The sequence below is a fragment of the Anas acuta genome, chromosome 3, assembly GCF_963932015.1.
Source record: "Anas acuta chromosome 3, bAnaAcu1.1, whole genome shotgun sequence".
Lineage (NCBI taxonomy): Eukaryota > Metazoa > Chordata > Aves > Anseriformes > Anatidae > Anas > Anas acuta.
Genome location: NC_088981.1, coordinates 104,305,129 through 104,324,088, shown reverse-complemented (window position 1 = coordinate 104,324,088; position 18,960 = coordinate 104,305,129). Strand labels below are relative to the sequence as shown.

At 37.5% G+C, this 18,960-nt stretch overlaps 1 long non-coding RNA gene across 1 annotated transcript; it reads left to right on the top strand.

Moving 5' to 3' along the window:
• Nucleotides 1-8,828: 8,828 nt before the first annotated feature.
• LOC137854775 (uncharacterized) lies at nt 8,829-17,850 on the top strand. The gene is made up of 4 exons (XR_011095387.1): nt 8,829-9,221; nt 10,552-10,610; nt 11,514-11,626; nt 14,449-17,850. It is a non-coding gene; the product is annotated as an uncharacterized lncRNA (long non-coding RNA).
• The last annotated feature ends 1,110 nt before the right edge of the window (nt 17,851-18,960 follow it).

The following is an 18,960-nucleotide window of genomic DNA, read 5'->3' as shown; positions in this document are numbered from 1 at the left end:
ATCCCTTGCGTTTAAAACTTCCTCAGCAGTGGGCTGAAAGCAGTGGCAGGTTAGAGCAGGGCCGCATGTTTGCAGTGTTACATTTGGATGGCACCCACGCTATGGGAGGCATCTGCCCTGCCACGGAGAAGACTGACATGACAGATAGAGGCACATATCAATTAGCTGAAATCAGAGTGCTTATTCTCATGCAAATTATGGATTGCAAACGCGAGAAACAAACTCAGACTAACACCTGTCATATAACACCTACAAAAGATTTCTGCTTTCGTGTCTCAAGGCTGTCTTGGGTTAGCCATAAATCGTATTTTGACAGGGTTTAATAAAATACAAATTATGGAACTAGTGAGTCATACTCAGTATTTCCATCAGACAAATCTGAATGGGTGTAGTTTTTAACTGAGCTGTAAATAGATTAAATTGCAAAACCAAATCTCTGAATTTCTGTAGCTTTACAGATTTTGAAGAAATATTATCTTGCATTCAGATTTTCTTCCTAAAGTAATGTTGTATATGACTGTGTAACATACTTGTTAGGAGGCAGGATTTGAGAGATTTACCCAGCATTATATCAGACGCTGTGTTTTAGTTTTTTGTACATGTGCAGGTTTAGTTACTTTCATTCACCAGCGAAGCAAATAAAAGGAACTAAAATGCTCTTTAGCCCCTCTGCAGCATGTCTGTAGGCTCAGATTCATCCCCCTGAACAAGGTATGCACAGGTACATAGTCAAGGTACTTAAATTCAGAGAAGAGGTGCTGTAAGCATCCTCTATAGTCAAGAAGACCAGGAGCTCCAGCTTGTAACTCACTTAGGTGGGGATTGCCCATGGGAGGTTGCTCCCCAGGTGGTGGCTGCAGGCTGGCTCTTCTTCCTCACCCTGTAGTGCAAGCTCTTAGAGGGGAACCTCAAAGCATCCACACTCCTCTGTTGGGTGCCTTGTCTAAATGCTTTATTCTTGGTGGAGGTGCAGAAATTCTCTTTTTTATCTTGTAGAATTGATTTTACCATCAAAAATATTATCAGGTTTCTATAGCAAAATATTAGGGAAATAAAGTACAAACCCCTGAGGGAAGAAGAAAAATGGTAAGGGGAAAAAAGATCCAAACATTTTCTTTAAACGCTCACACAGAAAAGCACAGAATGGAAACTTTTTGTAAAATGTCATTCAGTTTTGAGTGAGTCTTGAATGAACCTATTCTTTGCTTTCTCTTCCTCTATCTCATGTCTTTTGGAGTACCTGCTACATATTGCTCATACAATTTAAGTTGTAAAGAACTAAAAGGGAAAATATTAAGTTCAATTAAATGGCCTTGTGGTTTACTTTCACATCAGAAGTCATCTCCACATCACAGACTGCCTCCTGAAAATTGTAGCCAGGTAGCCACGTATCTTATACCTCTGTATAGTTGTAAATATGAATGATGTTAAATTAGTCTAGTTCTTTCTTACTTACTCTTCGCTATGGCCAAATATTTGATGGTTAACCTCATTCCTTTTATTATTATTTTTTTTTGGTGTACTTCTCTAGATAAGTCCAACGCTGATAAAAGCTTTGTAATAGACTTACAGCTGAAATCCTAGCACAAGTTGTATACATGATTTATCAAATATTTATCAAATATTTGCAGAAATGAGTGGTATGCCTGGGTTGCAATTTACATTCATACATCCATTCAGCCTGACAAAGGTAAATGGAAAGAGGACTTGCCTTTTTTTGCCCACTTCACTGACTCTTAGGAGTTAACTAGCTATCTGAACATCTAAAGTTGTTTTAAAATGCTTGAATGAAATTTGTCTGTCTGCAGAAATCTGACCTGTTTTAAATCTAGAATCCTCTGTAATAGGATAATTCTAAATAAGGTTAATCCAAAAAAAAAAAAAAAGACAACCATTTTGTCTTTTCAAACTGGCAAATATTTTTATTCATTCATTCCTATTTTTATTTCTTGTTTGTTTTAATCATCTCAGATAATTGGTTAAGTAACAACTAAAAATTCATGTTTCTTTACTTTTCATCGACAAATTCTCATCAAGCCTGGAATTAGTATTACGAAAAGAATTCTCTTAAGACAGAAGAAAATATGTTTCTAAACTTTTTACTGATATTTTGGAACATGTTGCCATTTTATTTATATTATTTTACAGTGAAGAGAAAAATAATAAAAGAAATATTAGAAAAAGCTGTTGCAGAACATAAGTTTGCTGCTTTGGTTTAAATGAGTAATAGCTGCATAACTGTCATCACACAATCACTTTTAATCCTCTTTCATGGTATACAGCTGTGGTTTTGGGCAATGCAATTAATTAGAGGGTAAAATCAAAGCCATGTATCTTTCTTCTTGTGTGATTTTTACTCCCTGTCTTTATATGGCTATCATGACCTTCTAATTATACTAAATGCAATTAAATGCAATCTTTCCAACCAACATTTTCATATTCCTGTCCTTGTGCCAAATAATATATGTAAGGCCAAAGAAAAACATATTAATAAGTAAAAGGTATTAGTGTCACTTGCAAATATGAGGAAAGAAGTCTCCAAGAAACTGCTGCACTTTTTAGTCCACAGGGCAACCATGAAGATTATTGCTGCTTTAGGAAAAGGCGAGATATAAACAGACAATTCATTACCACTTAAGATCAGATTTTCAAAAATTTCTGATGACTGGCAGGGCTTTCATTTAAGGATGTTGAGTTCAAAATAGCTTAATTTAGATTCATACAAATGTGGAAATATTGTTAGTTCTAATATTTACATTTTTTAAAAAAATATATATATTTTTTTATTTTGTTCTTTAGCATTTTTAAGATAGTGTGGTTTTATTGAATTCACAGTTACTCTTAATTGTTTCTTACAAATTTGAAGCTAAATTGTACACTTGATATTTTAACTCAGAAATGACCTTCTGCATGTTTTTTGAGCATGACTAAGAAGAATCAAAGATTGTATCAGAAACAGGCTAATCAAAGGATAATTAATGATCCTCTGGATGGATCTGCTGATATATATTTTGCAACAAATATCCTGAAAAAGGTTGAAGGACAAAAAGCATCTTCCTTAGTCTATCTTCCCCTTGGTCACACAAGATTTGATTTTCACAGGTTTTGCAGATGTACACCAGCCCAACTATACACATCTGTCTCAGACAGACCTCCACACAGAAGAAAGAAATTCCTTGTAAGCCTAATATATTTTATCTGCATTTCACAAGATACTGCAAAATTTACAAAGACTGTGCCAATTATAAATTTTGTCTCTCCTACCTGGTAGAAAAAAAAAAAGTGATCTATAAGAAACAGCTATTTCTGAAGGAAAATTATTTCAGTGATGAAATAATTAGTTCTGTATTTAGAATAACTAGAAGTGTTAGATTATGTGTTCTCAGAAATATCAGAGAACACAATTTCTTTAAAATTAGTACTAGTATCTGTTAAATACTTCTGATTGTCCAGCAAATAATTTTGTGATACCCTTACATCTATTCACAGAAAGATTTCTCAAAGTGCCTGCAAGGGTCTTTTCATCCATATCATAACCATCATGAAATCAGAAGTTGATATTTATAACCTTACTGAAATCTCTATTTGAGGCACCAGCCACATAGTGATATTTCATTTCTCCTAGAGACCTACCTTCCACATATAAACAACATGAGCTTAGTGAAGCAGAAACCCCTGAACTCATCTGTGCAACATTACAAATTTCCTCTTGTTCCATTGGAGGGAATGATGCATCACAGTCTCAAGTAGAGCAGAATTGTCCCCCGTGTCTCTTTTTGTCCAATGAATATAAAAAGAACCTCAACAAATAGCTCAAATGTAGACATCTGTGTAGCAAACAATTACATTTACATGAAATGAAATTTTACCCTAAGGGTCTATAATTGAAGTATAATTATATCCCTAAGTTACATGGACAGGATCCCACCCACATTCTTTAAACTACTGTTGGTGCTATTATTTATTTGCAGTGAGCTAGAACAAGCAGATTTGGATTAAGGTTAACATCTCATTGTACTTAGTCTCATTCAAATACTGTCTCAAAACATGAGACTCAGTTTAAGACAGAATATGAAAGAATAGAACACACAGAAGGGGGAAAGTGAGGAAACGCAATGGTAATATTATATGGCTATAGATTTTAACCATGAATTTGTATGCTTAAGCAGAAATCATCATTTATTTTCTCTGTGATGAATAAACCATAAATCCATAAATTGAGAGATACTAACAATCTCCACTGAGACTTACCTGGACAAGATTTCCTTCTGGCATGAAAAAATATCTCAAGTAGCATTTGGCATGATGGAAAAATAGCTCAAGTAACATTTGGAGAAAAAACATATAAGCTTTACACAAGAGATATGGTGACAGTATTAATGGCAAATAACATAAACCACATTTTGTAAGTATCCAAAATATATTGAGCAAAATTTCAACATCCTTCCCTTCCCTTCCCTTCCCTTCCCTTCCCTTCCCTTCCCTTCCCTTCCCTTCCCTTCCCTTCCCTTCCCTTCCCTTCCCTTCCCTTCCCTTCCCTTCCCTTCCCTTCCCTTCCCTTCCCTTCCCTTCCCTTCCCTTCCCTTCCCTTCCCTTCCCTTCCCTTCCCTTCCCTTCCCTTCCCTTCCCTTCCCTTCCCTTCCCTTCCCTTTGTTTTCACCACTTCTAGTCTCAAATAAAAATTCTTTGGAATGTTACCTCTATTTGTCATAATGTATCATTGTGAAACAGCCTCTGTAGCTACAGGTAGACTACTACAGCTAGAGTACTATGCAGCTTAATGTCAGCTCGTTCTGCTGTGACAAGAAATTGTCTTGACTTGCCCTTGTGAAAGATTTGTGTAGTTTGCTAAAATGGATCCCAAATGAGTAGGGAGAGATGAAGGTGGAGGGGCCTGGAGTTGATGAAACACCCACTTTTGTCTCCTCTTACACCCCTATTTCCATTTTTAAAAAGCATGAATAAGAACAATAAAAGAATGAACAAGAAAACAGACTTCCAAATAGGAATGGATGAAAGCAAAACATTACAGATTGATCAAAAAACAGGAGGCCCCCAAGCAGTCTTCTGTGTATGCTGTGAAAAACATATATATATATGTATATCAGGAAATATGTGATAGCATATGGAGAGGTGGATGATAAAACCTCTCAAATAAAAAATCTGTAAGGGGCAAGATACCAAAATCTGCTGGAAAAAAAATGGTGAGATGCAGACACAGACCATATTTGGAAAAGCACCGGATGTACCTTACAAGCTTCCAAGCCCTTTTAAGTAATGAATTTGTGTGTTTTCCCTTTTGTCCTTTTTCTTTTTCTTCCAAAGGATGATTAGTTTCCAAGCATTACCAAAGTGTGCAAAAGTATTATGTACATGCAAAGACATTGCTAAGTGTTGTAGAAGTCTGTCATCAATTATATTTCAAGCAATTACTTTGATATCATCTTTCCTTTGTTTACAGTAGGCTACCATGAACAAGGATGTCCCTCAGGAAAAAGGATTTGGGGAGGGGAGAGAACATAGGAAGAAAAGGCTCTGAAAACAATATTTGGCTTGAAGCTTTTTCTAAGAAAAAAAAAATGAATCATGCACAAAGTTTTCAGTGCAACAAAAGAAATCTTGTTAGCTTGCCAAAAAGGTTTGTTATAGCTATGACAGGAAACAGGAGAAAAAGAGGTGGGATCCAAAAGATTTTAAGAATTAAAAAAAAAAAAAAGTCTGCAGATTTTGAAGTAGCTTCTCTAGTGTGCATGTTGTTTGTTGTTTTATTTTATTTTATTTTATTTTATTTTATTTTATTTTATTTTATTTTATTTTATTTTATTTTATTTTATTTTATTTTATTATTTTATTTTATTTTATTATTTTATTTTTATTTTTCCTTGGCAGATATGTTTTCTTTGGGTAGTTGATAAAATAATAATTGGTTCCATGTTCAGCACTGCTTTATCTTTGTCCTCAGTTCTTGAATGCAAGGAAAAAAGAATGTAGTTCACAGTCACGCTTTTCCTTTTTTTTTTTTTTTTTTGGTAACAATCTGAAGAATGCAAGTATGATTCATTTCATAACAAGGAAATGATGCTGCAGCTACATGTAGAGCAGGGGTTCTTGCACTGCACTTGCTTGCATCCCACCATGCGCAGTGGAGAAGTGCCTACATTGGCAGAGCAGGGATGTCTGCACCTCATTTGGGGAGCAGAGGAGCTGGGAGATGAGCCAATCAGGGCTAAGGATGGGATCTGGCTTGTGCTGCTGCATCTAATCTCAGGTTTCTGGCAAATTAGCCAATTAAGAAAGTTGCAAATTTGTGGTGCAGACAAGTGAGAAATTCTGCAAGATCCATACTGGGACCTCTAAAAGGTGAGAGGATCTTGGTAGGCTGTGCAATGACAGTATCTCTTTCTTCCAACTACCAACCATGCTTCTCTACAGTCATGGCAGTGGCTGCCTTCACTCTGTTAAATGAGGAAGCTTTTAGCTTTCTGGAATAACATTAAGTGGTGTACAGCCTTAACACAATCTTTATAGACCACCACAGACTCAGATGTGTAGTAGGTTTACGTGGCAAGGATTTGGTAGCATGGGGCCATAGGGGTGGATTCTGTGAAAAGGATCTAGAAGCTGCCCCATGTTTGGTAAGGGTCCCACTGCTGACCAGAGCTGAGCAGAGCTGAGCTGAGCTCTTACAGAGCATATTTAAAACAGGGAAAACAAACAAACAAACAAATAAACAAAATGCTGCGCCACACAGCAGCTGGGAGAGTGAGAAGAGTGACAAACAGCCTTGCAGGCACCAGGGTCAGTGAAGAAGGAGGAGGAGAGGTGCTCCAGGCGCCAGAGCAGAAGTCCCCTGTGGCCTGTGGTGAGGACCATGGTGAAGCAGGATGTCCCCCTGCAGCCACTGGAGTACCACGGTGGAACAGGGTTCCATGCTGCAGCCCGTGGAGGAGACCACGGTGGAGCAGGTGGCCCTGCACCGATAGAGGCTGCCGCCTGTGGAAGACCCCTGCCGGAGCAGATTCCGGGCTGGACCTGTAGCCCGTGGAGAGGAGACCATGCAGGAACGGGTGACCTGACAGGAGCTGCTGCCCGTGGGGGACCCAGGTTGGAGCAGTTTTCTCCTGAGGGGTGGACCCCATGGTACGGACCCATATCTGGAGCAGTTCTGGAAGAGCTGCTGCCTGTGGGAAGCCCACGCCGGATCAGTTCATCAAGGACTGCATCCCGTGGGTGGGACCCCACAGCACAGGGGACAAGAGTAACCAAGAAGGAGCGGCGGAGAAGAAGCTCTATAGACTGACCATAACCCCCGTTCCCCCATTCCCCTGCGCCGCTCAGGGGGACGAGGTGGAAGAGGGCGGATGGAGGGAAGGTGCTTTTGGTTTCTTTCCTTTGTTTCTCACTTCTCTAGCTTGTTAGTAATAAGTAATACATGTAAATCTTACTGATGCTGAGTCTGTTTTGTCCATCACGATTAGTACTCTGCAATCTCCTCATCCTTATCTCAACCCTTGAGCCTTTCTCATCGTATTTTCTTCCCATTCCTCTTTGAGGAGGGGGAGTAAGGGAACAGTTGTGGTGAAGCTTAGCCACCCACCTGAGTAAAACCACCACAAGAAGCTACTGCCATTATCTAGATACAGAACAACACGGACACCGTCCCAATGTTTCTCAGACACTGTTATTGGTACATCTTCAAGGTAATCTTCTCTAGACCAGCAAAGTTTAAAAGCTTTAAAATCAGTCTTTACAATTATAAAACACAGCATGAAGATGTGACCAAAGTCTCAGGGCTTCCTCCTGCCTCTATGTACTGAAAAATCCTGAAAAGTGTCCTGGTTTCAGTTAGAACAGAGTTAATTTTCTTCCTAGTGGCTGGTAGAATGCTATGTTTTGGCTTAGGATGAGCAGAGTGCTGATAACACCCCGATGTTTTAATTGCTGAAGAGCAGTGCTTATACCAAGCCAAGGACATCTCAGCCTTTTGCTCTGTCCTGCCAATGGGCAGGCTGGGGGTGCAGCAAGAGCTGGGAGGGGACAGACCCAGGACAGGTGACCCAAACTAGCCAAAGCGGTATTCCATACCATCTGACGTCATGCTAAACAATATATAGGGGTGGCTAGCCGGGGGAGGGGGACCGGACTGCTCGGGGTTAGGCTGGGCATCGGTCAGCGGGTGGTGAGCAATTGCATTGTGCATCACTTGTTTGTACACATTATTAGTAGTAGTACTATTATCATCATTGTATTATTATTATTATTATTATTATTATTATTATTATTATTATTATTATTATTATTATTATTATTATTATTATTATTGTTATTATTATTTTCCTGTCTTATTAAACTGTCTTTATCTCAACTCACGGGCTTCACTTTCCATTTCTCTCCCCCGTCCCAGAGAGGGAGGGGGGAGGGTGAGCGAACGGCTGTGTGGTGTTTAGCTGCCAGCCGGGTTAAACCACGACAAAAAGCCAGAATCAGACCTCTAACATCCATTCAAATGTAAAAGCAGCATGCAGAAAAATTCTTAAGAAATTGGAAAACAGTTCCTTGCTTAATGTAAGCATTTAAGCATGTGAATGGATCTAATATCTAAGAGTCCTGTACCATCTCAATGAAGTAGGACTTCAATGCACCTTGACAGATAGTTAGGAATCAGAAGATTGTCATTATATAACACTATCAAAATCCTTTCATACTGCCTTTTTTTTTTTTTCCTTTAGTCATAGGAAATATGGTTTTCAACATCTCAATGTACTTTCTTCATTTAATTATTAAATCACAATTTATGAAAACAATATTCTTTGTTCTTTGCAGGTCTCCCCTATGAGGAACGATGGCTGCTGCAGCATGTTTATTTAAGTACCATGCTTAAACTAGACTTTAGCTCTCACGTGACTCACTAGATCAGTTTTCATTGCCCCTGGCTCTTTTTTATTATTTACCTTGCTTCTGAAGTTTCTTGTAAGGAGATTAGAATCCTTTACCAAAAAAATACAGTGAGTTTGGGGCTCATTTAAAATGCAGTTATTCACCCTGCAAGGGAAGGATGAATAACTTGGTGGCTGAGTGACAAACCAGTTTTATTACCTCCCACCTGACACTGGCCAAGCTGATCATGTCTTATCCAGAGCAGGACAAAGGCAGAACAAGTGATGGTAGAAATAGGTAGAATAGATAGAAAAGGTGATGGAGGAGATGGAGAAAGAAACATGGTGAGTAAAAAATCATTTAAAGTATTTGAACCTGTCTGTAGAGTGATTATAAAGTGGATCTGTGGCTTTGAACAGGCTTCCAGAATGACTGGAGAACTTGCAACACAACAGAGGTCAGGAATGAGAATCTGTCTTTCAGACACTGCCATGATGTGAGGAGACATCTGCCAGCTCAGCAGGGAGTCTGAAGCTCAGGAAGATAATTGAAGCAGTAATAAAATCTCATTCAGGGACCCATTTTAGGTGAACGCTTTCCTCTGCAGCTACATTTCAGAGCAAGAGATGCCTTTCCTACATTTCAATATTAAGCAAATGATGCAGATACACCACTTTTCCCAGCCCCCCCTTACAGCATACTAAGCAAAACAGGCAGGTGGAGTCTTCTGAGCTAATGACAGACCAAAATCATCATCTAGCAACTGGTGGTGCCTAATAGTGCCTGCAGATGCCTAATTAACGTTCATAAAGCCCTTGAATCCCTTAGATGAAGTCAGTATGCAGTAAAAGCGCAAATTATTATTATTATGGGTAGCAATTGCTTCATAAAACAACTTTGACTATTCTAATATATATATATATATTTATTATTAATCCTTTTGCTAAAATGGAATTGAGTACAGACCAATTGAGAATGTTTGTGTTTTTTTTTTTCTCACACATTAATTATTGTGCTCTTGTGTAAACAGTAACAAACCCATGTTAAAAGGTGCTCAGGAGTCTGGATTTTTAACAAAATTTAAGAATCCTGTTAAATCTGACAGAAAGTTGGAAAAATGAGTAACCATCAATGTGTTTGAATATTTAAAGTGGGCTATTTGGTAATGCTACAGAGCTGCTAAGAGAATTCTATGTCCTTCCCTTGTCCCTGACCCTTAAACTGCTTTGCATCTGGATATTTAAATACTTTGCACAGCTGTGTCTTGCAGATTTCGCCTTCTCCATCTGCTTGTTTGTTTTCCTGTTTTTATTTTTCAGGCTGCTATTTTGTGTAAGCAAAATTATCCTTTTATGTCTCCTTTGCCTCTGTTGTTTCTTCTAGATATTGTAAACTACAGCATCTGTGGTACTTCTGCCATTATAGATTTATATTCTACTAGGTAGTGTGGCATAAAGATAAGAAGCCTCAATTGGCTCTGATGTCATAGCCTTACATATAAATCCCCAAAGCTTTTATCTGAAATTTTCTAAAAAGTATAAATGTAAATGACTTCTGTTGATTTTTAAAAAATATTGTATGATAGGTCAACAGAAAAAGAGAAGCTACTGGCTATTTCAGAGAAGAAAATTACTCTTTACATTAGCAAGAGTGACACTTTTTTTTTTTTGTCAGATAATCTGAATGCTCTGACAACAAATCTTCCTCAAAATTGGATGCATGACTTGAGAAAAGTAAGGATTCAGATTTGAATTTTAAGTCATTTCTCTGTCTTTTGGTCAGCATGTTAGCAGAATGAAAGGATGTGTCATGACCTTTTTATCTTTGGAGAGTGGGAAGTAACTTCAGATTTAGAGATTTCTCTCTTATATCCTAGAAACTGGGCCAAATTTTTAACCTCTATCTCCCAGTTATTTTGGGATTACTGAACTTCACTTACTCTGAAGCATTTCATGAAGGAAGTTAAAAATTAACACCCCTGCTTAGCTATGTACTTGAAAATGATCTCAGTTTTCAGCACAGACAGATCTTCATTGCTTAGTTAGGTTGGTCCAAATATATATATATATATATATATATACATGTATATATATTATATATATATATATTTTTTTTGATGTGTTATATTCTAAGAATCTAATAATGACTTTTGATGGACTTTCTGGATGACTCTGTTAGGTCAGGATCATGGTACAATATACCAGAAACATGTATCACTGGACAAAAGATAGGGGCTACATACCAAAAAAAAAAAAAAAAAAAAAAAAAAAGTGTTTATAATATCCTACAGGTTTCATATTCATTAATGCAGCCCTAAACCTTTGTTCCCTGTGAGTGGTATCCTGTGCAAAGCCCTATCAATATGAAACAAATTGCAAGATTGGAATCTTACCTGCTTAGAGAAATCTCAGATTACCTTAAAATTTCATTGGTTGGATTTTGTAATAGCTGTTATATCCTGTTGAATTGTGAAATATTAAGAACAAGGCAGCAAAACATGCCCTAGTGAACAGAAGATTAGGAAACAGGAATCACCGAAATATAATTCTGGATGACCTTGGGGAGAGGGAGGGGAAAGAAGTTAGTGCCAAATTTTCACTGTAGGTTCTGATTGTGATCTTTGCCCTTTGACACAGCTTGCATTCAATTCATGGGTGGTACATGGAACTTCTAGCTCCCGTTGACTCCAGTGAAGTCTTAGAAAGGTCAAGAAGGCCTGAGCCTTGCAGAGAAATCTAACCATGCCCAGGTAATTCCTGATACTTCTAAAAATAATGAGCACACAACACTTTGAAACAGAAATCTTAAAGGGAAAAAACAACAACAATAACAACAACATAAAACAAAACAAACACAAACAAACAAACAAAAAAACAGTGTCAAGTTTAGGTTAAGTAACTTTTGGGTTCACACTTTATATATTCATCAGTTCTTCTAGATTCACAGACGTTAGAGAAGTAATAATAATAATAAATTAATTTAGCTGATGTACATCTCCTGCTTATCACATATGTCTACTATTTCCCCACATTACCCTTGAACTGAACTCAGTAATTTGTGTTTGACAGAAGAAGGTAATTTTTGTCTGTATGACACCATTCATCAGCTCCTCCAAAGTCAGTGCCTGTAGCCTATTGTGTACCAATTTTAATTAGGCCATGGCTGTATTAATAGTTGTTGCTGGTTTGTTATTTTGTATTCGTGCTTAGGAATCCCAGTTGTGAACCATTTTGTTCTCAGTGTTCAGAAGTGCAACAAGAATTTATTCCCTGCCTCCCACAGATTACAGTCTAAAATAATTCAAAGGGGAACAGTAAAGTCCCCTTGCTTTCTTACAGTATTCCAAAGGCTAATGCTTTGGTTAGAAAAGTACTAATGGATTATTATTGCTAATACAAATTAAGGAAACATGAAAGTTTCAACACGATTTCTTAAAGAAAGGTTACTGAAAATGAAGAGCTAAGGTCTTGTTCTTATCCACTTTGGATTAAAGCTCTACCTAAGAGGTGCAAGGACAGGAAACATAATAAACTCACTGGCCAGCCCTGACGACTGAGACACCTGAAAGTTTTTATATTGCCATCTCAGCAAGTGTCAATACTATACCTGAATGCAACTTTTGTTATATTTACTTGGTAAATTTCCCAGTTATTCTGAAGTGCGATGATTTATGTACCCATAATAATGGCACATTAGGAACAGTGTGTGTTTTACAACTTGAGGCCATAGGTAACAGCTATTACAAGACAGCAAATGTTGGCTTTAGGGCTCCTGATACCAGTTCAAAATGCCAAAGACTGTTGATGCAAAAGGCTGATTCTAAGTCATGTCATTCAACTGTCTCCAATTTTTTCAAAAACAGCTGAAGGGTTAACTTTGTACCAACAGGCTTTATACCAGAGTAGGTATTGTTAATCTACATCATCCCATCTAATACCAGAACTGATACCTTTTGTTCTCCCATCTCTGGAAAAAAAAAAAAAAAAAAAAAAAAAAAAAACATAAAATAAATTCTGACGTGTGTACTCCAGCTTATGTGACAGAAATACAGATATCTGACTGAAGCTAAGCTGGATCACATTTGTTCATACAGGACAGATTTTGATACTGATCATTAACAAACACAGCATTACTGATCACGTAACTGTAGTGTAACTGGTACTCTGAAGGAAGGAATAGCTTCTTCCCAATCAGTACCGATATGAACAACTCCAAGGTGTGTAGAAATACCCCCTGCCCCAACTGAAATACCTTCTCCTTCAATAGTGACTGAATCTGTTAGTGTCCTCCACCCAAACGAATAAGGCATACACTTAGCCTCAAACTGAAAAAAGGAAATAGTTTCATACCTGACAATGGGGTAGATTTTCACTTTCCCCACCCAAATACCACATGGGAAATGTTCTTGGTGGGTAGAGCTAAAACACACCCCAGATAATCCCATGATTGCTGTAGTAGCCAAAACATCCTACGGTGTTTTTACACCATGTCCTCCTAATGAACATTGTCCTGGGTGAGGCTCTGTGGCTGGCCTTGTTTTCCACATTCTGCAGTTATCTGTGTCATTTTCACAGAATTATATGAAAATGCTTTCCAGTTTTTACAGACTTCTTTGGAAGGAACTGTTTTTACCTACAACAAAAGAACGTTTTTGTTTCTTAACAGCACTGAGGATAAGCCAAAATGCACTAATTTCTCCTCACTTGTTAAACATTTAACATATCGCTACCCACACCCTGTAATTTCAAGACTCCTAGGATTTATATTTTAAAAGCATAATTGAAACTTCTTGGCAAGGGCCCTATGACTTCCAGTCAAAATGGTTATAGAAGAAAAATTCTCTGTCTTCATGTAAAAGAAATCCTGCCTAAATTAAAAGCAGTTGATATTAGCTCTTTTTCCCTTATAATAATATCTAGCATTAAGATGACAGCTAAAATATAAGGTGTTCTTGCATTTCAAGGGACTATGAAAGGAAAAAAGGTTGGTGGGGCTATTTTGGTGATGCCAAGCTGAACTCATATTTTGTCAAAACATCAGGTTGCCTATCTACATATGGAAATGCATTTTTAATTCAAAATTCATTCAACATCACACATATTAACCCATCATATCATAATAATTCAGTGTCTAATATAGCACAGAAAGAAAGATTCAAATGTTCTTATTGTGTGTGGTACACTGCAACAGCAGATTTCTTAAAATTTTAAAATAATTTAGATGAAATGAGCTCATCTACATTATCTCATTTTCAAGAAAATTGGATGTGGGAGTGTTGCTGGGGTTCATCACTTTTTTTCTGTCCTACACAAAAATATGTAAAATTTCTGGAGAGAAGCAGGTGTCCAAATCATATCAATGTAGAGGGCACTTGGCTTCCTATCTTTTAGCAAAATTGATCTGATGAAAGCAATGCAGGGCAAATCTTGTGAGGAAACGTCAAACACCATAACCTATACTGAAACATATGCTTTTCTTTTTTAGTCTCTTAACCTTGAGTTTGTCTCAAGAGATCCTAGAAACTCCCTGTAGTTGTATTGCATCATTTATTTTTTACCCTGTTTCTGCCAGGCATAAAGCTACATCCCAACATCTTTGCCCACGGACCTGGGGCAGTAGCGATCCTGTTTCCTTTGCAGAACAGTCAATGAATTCCACAGCCAGCGTTTAGATAGCATTTAGATACCTACCAGTGCAACGAGTGTGCATCTCACTGCCCTCCTCTGCCAGTGAATGTCCCCTTTGTAATAACACCTGATGCATTATAATCCTTATTTCATACTACACATACTACAAACTCTTCTGATTTTGCTTGCAATCCAGTATTTTATTTTCTACACTTCATTAGCTTACAGGGAGAAAAAAAAATGTTGACTGTATTTCATTTCCTGCTCAGTGCTGTTGCCTGTAGGCAAGAGACTGATGGCAGATCTACAATGCCAGATCAAAATGAAAGGACAGATCTGAATTTAAATTATTCAAAGTAGTGTTCAAAAATGGGCTCTCCCTGCTACAATCTGTATTAACAATTATACAATTACACTGATGCAATGGTAGCTCTCAAAGAAAAGCATGAGATTCATGATGGGAACAAAAGCTGCTCATCAGTCTACCAAAGTTATGAAATTCTATTGCAAAGGAGATAAGAATGATCACTAATCTTATGATTTTCATAGTAGCTCTCCTAAAATAGCAATCACTTTCAGTAGGTAAATAAGATTTGGCCTTCCAGGAGATAAGAAAAAAATGTTGAAGCTAGGCTAATGAAAAGCCAAATGGAGTGCTGTGTTTGCCATGACCTTTTTTGTAACCTGTCATCATCCTTGCAGGTCTATCTGTAGTTGAGCTCTAAGACCCTTAGGCAGGGAAATTGTTAACTCATTAGAGAACGTTCCATCTTTGTTCTAGAATCTGTATAATGCTCAGCAAAAGCAACCTTAATCCCCTTAATACAAATAAAAATAAATAAAGGTATAATAGTAATGTGGGGTTGGAAGGGACTTCAAAGAACCAGTAGTCTATCTCTTGCTTTGAGGAAGAATTAAATGTGCCTAAGCTATCCATGACAAGTTTGTCCAGACAGTTCCTAAAATGGACCTCTCTCTTTGAGAAAAAAATGGGATTTTTCATTTACTCTCTGAAGTCTGTTTCACTGCCTAGCTCTTCACATATTTAAAAAGTGTTTCCAATATATATTTAGAGGGCCTACACAAGGGGAAATACTAATTATGACAAAATATATTTAGTGTTTTGTTTTTTTCTTGGTCATGATGACTGTGATACACATGCTGCTAAGGCAAAGAGAGCCCCAAGTTTCAGCAGAACAGCTTCAGAACACATTATATCTGCACAATCAGAATGTTTCTAATGTCAGTGCCTGGTTTCATATGCAGCTATCACACACTAAATTACATAGAAAATGCAGTTAAGTAACTCAGAAGTAAGACTACATGAAATCTCAGTCAGAAATACAATAAAATATCATGAGTGTTTTCTCTCCTGTCCTTCCCCAAAGTCTGCATACACAATGTGCTCCCTCTGTTCTGTTCTGGAGGACAACGACATTTTTTGTCACAGTAAAGAAAATCATTTATTTTGTTTACATAGGTAGCGTGTCCTAGTCCATGATTTCATTGTTACTAATGTCTACCTTTGGAATTGCAACATGAAAGAGTATCAAACTATAAAAGCTTCAATATGTTTATTTTATTGTTGTTGTTTTGTTTGATGGTGTGTTTATTTGTTTTTAATATGAATCTATATTGGAAAAATATTCCGTGAAATAACCCACTGTAGAACAATATTTTGCTTTTTTCACTTGGAGTCCATTCAACACAAACATAAATGTCTTACTGATAGTTTGGAGGATATTCTTTGTAAATTTAGGTTAGCAAAACCCAAAATTATGTGTTGACAGACAGGAAAAGCTATGTCTAGATAGGACTGGTGAACATGTAGACATAACTGAGCTAACTCTAATCTTCTAATCATATACTTAATTCCTGTATTGATGGCAGAAAATCTAACAGAACATTGGTTTTGCTGTGAGCAAAAACCAAACTCAAGTGCAAGCACAATGTGCAAGCATAATTTTGAGCAAGCAGTATTATGCTTGCACAAAAACCTGAGCACTGACTTGGCAGCTGTATCCTATGGTATGCAGTTTTAAATTAAAACTAGCTTGCTATGTCTTACATGTGCTACAATCAAACTTCAGTCTGAAGCCTCCATATAGCCTAAATAGAAGCAGCAATGCATACTTCACACTTAGAAATGGTCTTCCAGCTCTGGCCATCTGTGGGACAGATGTGCAACACTCTTCTCACATCCATATCAAAAACAATTTCAGACCAACCTTCCTGTTGTGCTTCTTCTCAATGACCCATTTCCAGATCTCGCTGATGGTAGCAGTCATTTTGCATGTTTTGCTTTGCACCCATTTTCACCCATCCTGTGCCTAGAACTCCCCCTTGGCTCTCTTGACAATGTCCCTGATGGGCATAGAAGTGAACAGGCAGGAAGATGACAACTGTGGCACTGAAATGAATGTGTTTCTACTAAAACGGGAAAGCAGTGCAAACCATGAGAGTGTGTTAAATTTGATCACAAGAGCTGTTGGAACAGGAAAATCCTGGACTGTCAACATACTTTGGGATCTTGTCAGATTTTATCAAACAGGCCCATAATCCCTTCACCACTATGAGAACCAAATGCACATCCTATTGCACTAATAATCTAGAACTGACTACAAGTTAATTGAAAATAAAACATAAGTCTTTAGTGCACTTTGCTGTGTGCATTTGCATAACCACTCTCCTCTCCCCCCTCCCCCCCCCCCCCCAAAGCTACTATTTTTATAATATGATCAAAATGCTGTAGAGAATAAAACACATCAGGGTGCTCTGCCATCATATAAAATGTTTTTCACAACATAAAGTACTCATCCAGTGCTCCACACAGTTGCTAGACTTCACTTTCAGATGAGAAACTTCTGCATGGAGATGATTCTCCACAACATCCATTGGCCCTTCCAGCAAGCAATACCTACCACATGGCACCCAGTATGGACTGAAAAGCAGAGGAGGGCATGGGTCGGTGAAACTGGAGCCTCACAGTGTTACCATTTAAAAGAAGAAAATGTGCTGCTTTTTTTCTGATAATATTTGAGTCAGAGCACTGCATATTATTACCCTACAAACTACCCTGCCGCTCTTTCTGTAGCTGTAAAATGAAATTAGAACCTGTGGAGAAGGGGGGGTCTAACATAGCTCATTGTGATTACGTGCATTTCGCCTAACATGTGTCCTCAAATCTTCTGGTGAAAGTAATTATGAAAGTGAAATATGCGGTAATATGTGATGACAAGTGCTTGTTTTCCTGCTCAGTCATTGCAGCTCTAGTGTGGGAATACTGAGTGCCATTTTCATATAAATATCTTGCTGTAACTTTGTTGTTGCTAATAATAATAATAAATGCCTGTTGTTAATACTATTAAAACTACTTAAGAGTTTGCAGTCTGTTTTATGAAGAAATAGTACGTGATGAAAAAGAAATGTTTTTATGTTAATCTACTGCTAACATGACTTGTAGAGCTTGTTGTTTGAAATAGAATTTTCGTACCAGTTTGGATAAACATTTTTTTTTTCTCATTTATTGTACCATGAAGGACAAGACTAGTAACTGTAGATAGACTAAATGAGAGCAATTACTGGTATTGCACAGATATCCATTACAGCCCAGCAGCATTAGCATGTTGTGTCCTGTTTGATGAGAACTCAGCACAGTGGTATTTGCTAATGTTATTACTTCTACAGTCAAAAGAAAGTGAAATGGGTCAAGATTCAGGAACTGTAACCATAGTAATGAGTAGCAGGATTCCAGCGTTTAAAGGAGAACTGTTAATTTTTTGTAGGAGACAAAAAACAGGGAAATAATATATAGCAAAAACATAAAAGACTGTAGCCTAACAGCAATGCCAAAGGGCCCAAACCTGCTCCTAGTGAAATTATCTAAAATCCTATTAATTTATTGGAAAGAAGATCAGAGTTTAGTGTAGCAAGTAATAACATTTCTTTATGAACTAAAGTTGCTAGAGAGGATGCTCCTGTGCTTGGTGATCCAAGTAGTCCTAGCCAGAACACGAATCTCCCTTCCCCAGTCCTGGCCTTTTCATATGCCCAAACAGAAGGATGCACACTCCATTCTAAACAGTTAAAGATAGCCCTTGCCAAATGCAATAAAAGCTGTTTGCAGATTGAAACTTTGACAATTTCAGCATTTTTTTTATTTTTTTATTTTTACTTTTACCAATAAGCAAACATTGCACAACTCTTGAAGAAAAGCCATGTTCCAGATTTTCCAAGAATTTTAAGAATCACATAGTTTAACTGCATTTTATTCCCATCATATCAGTTTCCAGGTAATGAAAGTGTATGATCTCATACCACACTACGTGAGATTGAAATTCTGTCCTCACACCTATGCAGTACTCATCAGTTCAGTAATGTTATATGAATAGAGTTTAGAACAGTTTGTTCTAAGATGCTAAGATTTCAGTCGCCTCCACTTTGACACATAGTCGAA